A 5,237-nucleotide genomic window follows, 5' to 3' on the forward strand; every position below is an offset into this window, starting at 1 on the left:
AAAATATAAACTGTTTTTAGAAATAAGATAAAAGTGCGTTACCCACATCTTATTTCTAGTGGACAGGTCAAAGAAAAGAACTTACATTTTTCATGGCGTTCTATTAAGGAAGTTTAGAAAAAAACGTAAAAAACTATTAAAACATTTATTTAGAGGAAAAGAAGAAATGTCTTACCGGTATATCAATAGCCTTACATTATATGAGACTCATTAACAGGCAGACATGTGATGCGTGATCATCTATCATACTTAGCAAAGTCAGAGCGGTACAGTCGTACTGCTCTGTGGGGTCAATACAAGTGACAGGTGACATATCTTAACAACCACCTGGCCATAAAGGACCTAGGCTCGGCTTAGTATATAATAGATGTAATATTTGAACATAAATTGTTTGAAATGCATCATTTATTAAGTTACATGAACCCTTTTCGATATGTTTTAGGTCAACAGGATATTGTATGCTATACCAGAACATGAGTTTTTCAGGTTCATAAAAAAATCAGGAGTCATAGATCACATGGTAAAAAATGAAATTGTCATGGTTGAAGCTCATACAAATTTAATATTGGAGGGAAAATTATATTTTATGCAGTTTCCGTCAAAGAAAGTTGAAGCTTTTGTAACTCAGTTAATAGCAATGTGAAAAACATAAGGGCGTTCATTAGTACAATATATTAAAGCATGGATAAAAATATAATTTTATATACATGTAATGAAATAACGCTGTGTGATATGGAATATGGCTGTGACATATACAATCGTGAGGATGAATGAATTTCTAGTCGACAGTATCTTTGTTGAATTTGTCGACCATGTCTTCCAGTAGACTACTCGCATACCTTTGGAATTCTCACCAATTCCTTCAATTTCCCCTATAGATACAATGACGACATCTTACCACAAAACTGTATCGACCATGCTATTTGGATAACATTGTAAGCGGTAGAACAAAGACTCATTAAACATGAGCTGTTTGTCTTGATCTTTGCCTACATCGTAACAAGCACCGACAGATTACATCTAAGCTGTTAAATTTCCATTTCTAGACCCTGCTTTCCATATCTAAAATGTATGCATGTCCAAGTAGATTCGGTAATCAAAGGCTTGTTCTCATTATCGTGATTTCCGTGGGAGGTGTCTACAAATGAAATTAACGGCACTCTGTTTTGACAGAGTTAGGTTAATAAAGACAACTGCAAAATTTTATGGTCGCCATCATGACCTCATTTGGAGATATTCTGTATCACAGAAGACGTTTGCTCCACCGGAACCCCTATACATTTATAAGGTGAGCGATGACAATATATATTTTGTCTTTATTTTACCATCGTTTTCGTCGATTTTTTGTTAGAACTAGGGTTTCGTATATGTATAGGGATTCTCTATTGTTCTTATACAATAAATGAGTTAATTCGGAGAAAACAAAGCGATACAATTAGACGACAAACAAGAGTAACCATTCTATATTGTTATCTAGGTTATAAATTGTCTGAAAAGTGTCTGCGTCTTTGGCATAATAATGTCATTTTCGGCATCATTGTCCCTGGGGAAGTCCTTCAGAAGAGTATATATATATATATATAAAACAAAAACAAATAAAACAAAAAAAAACCCAAAAACCCAATAAATCAGCCGGTTTTTGTAGCATATTTGGCACCTGTATGCACGTATTATTTATCATGTGGGACACAATATTAACCCAACAGAAAGTGTTGAAAATAGTTAATAATATCAAATCATTGAACAATTGTTTGTTGTAGAGTATAACTCAGTTATATCAGTCTCCGTCTTAATCTAGAAACGTCGAGTCTATATGGTCCGATTGGTATATATCAACCTGCACGTGACCATCTTTTATCCAATCAGGACAACGCAAATCCTGGCATACACACATGTATGTAATAAAGTGGCCAGATGCGATACCCTGCCGGCTGAACTCCGCCGTAGCCGGTCCCAAGCCCACGTTGAGAAGGAGGAGGGGGTCACCAACTGACAACATCTAACAGTCGACCCGGACTAATGTTGCTAACCTAGAGTCGCGAGCAGCGGTTGTAACCTAAATCGAGACTTTACACCTGCAACATCAACAGCATCACCCTGCTGGCGGACTTCTGCAGTATGCTTCAGTGAGGTAGCACTATGAAGTCGCCATCAGTTCTTCGCGTTCACAAGGAGACACGCATAAATATACCACAGCCTCCCAAAACAATATCACCACATGTAAGCATCTCGTACGCAGGGGTAACCATATAGCTGTTGACAGGACGTAAAAAACACAAAAACAACCCAATGGTTTTGTAAATTCCATACTTAAGCCGGAGTCATAAATGTCACTGTACAAATTTCAATAACTTTGCATGTATATATTTATTTTACTGACAGCGATTATCAGTTAAATACTTTAGTTTAAACAATATTTATTTATATTCAATACAAGTGTACATATTCATTGCAAATTGTACATTGGTGAAGGATCTAGAAACAAGCTTAAAGCTTATATTAATCAATTTCCCTCTAAGGTTCGGCATATTGGTGATTAGTATGGTGGTCGAGATACAAATACTGTTTCATAATAATAAACAGAAAATAATTATTTTGACAAAAAGGTAAATTATGATGAAAAGTGATGAACAGTGGTGGAATACAAATAAATCTATGTTATAGCAATCTAATTGGAGAATAGAATACTTGGATATATAATTATGTAAATTATTTATGTTAATTAATGATGTCGATGGGGATGTGGATACATTACGATGAAGCTAAGTAGTTCATAAATATTTAGTCGAACCTTTTGGAATGTAATATAAAATTCTGTACAGCTTCAATTATTATTTCATTTTCTTCATTTGACAAGTCTGGGTTTCCTGATAATAGAATATCAGTATTCAGATCAAAATTTAAACTAAATATAAACTGATTACGTTGATTAATAAATTTTTCACACACGAATAAAAAGTGAAAATTATCTTCAATATATCCACATGAACAGAAAGGGCTATCCGTTAGATTTCTGTTAACTAAATGTTCTTTCAAGTTACTGCAATTTAAACGAAGTCTAGCATGTAGTATTTGTAAGTTACGTGTGCCAAAATTTCTATAACATGGTGGGAATTTAATGTCTTTATTTAGGTATTTTTTTAGGATAATCAGAGAAGGGTTGTTTCTGATTTCTGCCGGTATAGAATTCCAAAGTTCGATTGTTGTAGGTAAAAAGGATGTTTTATAATAATTTGATTTAGAATGAACAGTTAATAATTGATTGCCTTGTCTGGTTCTGTCATCATGCAAATCTGAATGTTGAGAAGGAACAAGTGAGCAGAGATGTTCTGGTGTTATTCTGTGAAACATTTTGTGAAACTGAATAATTTTATGTTTTTTCCTTCTATCTGATAACTTTTCCCAGCATAGATCGTTGTATAATAATTGTTTATTTACAAGTTTAGTGGCCCCCGTTACTATTCTACCGGCCTCTATTTGAACATGTTCTAGTCTCTCAATTAGATATAGTGGTAAAGAATCCCAGACGACATCCGCATATTCTAAGATTGGTCGTATAAAAGATGTATATAGAGTTTGTAAAGAGTGTCTGTCGAGAGAGAATTTTAATTTCCTGAGTATTCCTAGACGCTTGGAAGTTTTACCTACAATGTAGAATATAATTAATGTGCTCAGTCCAGCTAAAATCAGCAGAAAGATATACACCAAGATGTTTATGAGAGGTTACGTTTAATACAACTGTATTGTTCATTAATACTGGAGGATGGTTTGGCCTGTTTAATTTTTTACTGACTAACAAAGACTCTGTTTTAGTAGGATTAAAGGTTACCTGCCAATTGTTAGCCCAATTATCTATCTTCGCTAAATCGTTGTTTATCAACTGATTTGTTATTGGATTATCTATCATCATGTAAAGAGTGGTGTCGTCCGCAAAGAGTTTAATTGTGCTGCTAATGTCGTAAACAATGGCATTAATGTAAACAAGAAATAATAGTGGTCCTAAAATGGATCCCTGGGGAACTCCTGCTGTATTTTTTTTGTAAGATGATGATTTCCCGTTTATAACAACCCTTTGATGTCTGTTTGATAGATAATTTTTGAACCAATCGATTAGCTTACCAGAAATTCCCGCCCGTTGCAATTTGTAAAGTAGCACTTTGTGCCAAACTCTATCGAAAGCTTTACTAATATCACAAAATATAACCTGAATTTCTTTACCATTATCAAGAGCCTTACCGATATCATTAGTGATAGAAATTAATTGATTTACAGCAAAATCTCCAGGGATAAAACCAGACTGTGACTTCGTGAAAACAAATTTTCTGTGCAGAAAGTTATATACATATTTAAAAACACATCGTTCCATCAACTTGCCCAGAATACTGATAAGTGATATCGGCCTATAGTTGGCAGTATTACTTTTGTCACCTTTTTTAAAAATAGGGGTTATATTAGCATTTTTCCATTTGTCAGGATAGTAAGACGATTGGAGAGATTTATTAAACAGCAAACATAATGGTTCAGCAAGCTGGTTTACACTTTCAGTTAGAAACTTAGCACTTATCAAATCTGGATCAGAAGACTTAGAGGAATCTAAAACACTAATTGCATCTTTGACATCTTCGATAGTTAGTATAATATTGCGTAGAGTTTCGTTAGGTGGGTCGTTTTGTGGAGGGGGAAACAAGTTATCGTCGTCTAGATGTGTTTGTTCAATGAAGTAGTTATTAAGTAAGTTTGCTTTATCAACGTCATTAGTGTAGTAGGTGTTATTGTTGATTAAGACAGGAATAAAAGATTCTTTGTTAGAAAAGTTAGTAAAGTTCTTCGCAATTTTCCACCAATCCCTAGTGTTAACTGATTTTTCTTTGAGTTTGTTAGTAACGCATGTGGGTTAATGTCGCGTCCCGTTTTGTTGCTCATTAGTGTATTCATGTAAAATATACATTGTTGTACACTTGTTGCAACTTGTACATTCCAATGACGTCACATTGTTTACAGATCCCGCGTTGTGTCTGCTCTGTCTGACACGAAGGCTTCATTCTGTGTTTTTTAGTGTTTTTGTTAGTTTTCTGATAATTCAATTGATCAGGTATGATTAAACAACCCCAATCAATATGAGGTGTGAATGTAATTTTAAGTTTAAACCGCATGTTGCGAAAAATACTTCAACTTTCACTTTGTCAGTGCATTCGTGATCGCAGCTTCGATCAGTTTTTGCATTCATGTGAAAAAAA

The sequence above is a fragment of the Pecten maximus genome, chromosome 12 (assembly GCF_902652985.1).
Source record: "Pecten maximus chromosome 12, xPecMax1.1, whole genome shotgun sequence".
In the NCBI taxonomy this organism is placed as follows: Eukaryota; Metazoa; Mollusca; class Bivalvia; order Pectinida; family Pectinidae; genus Pecten; species Pecten maximus.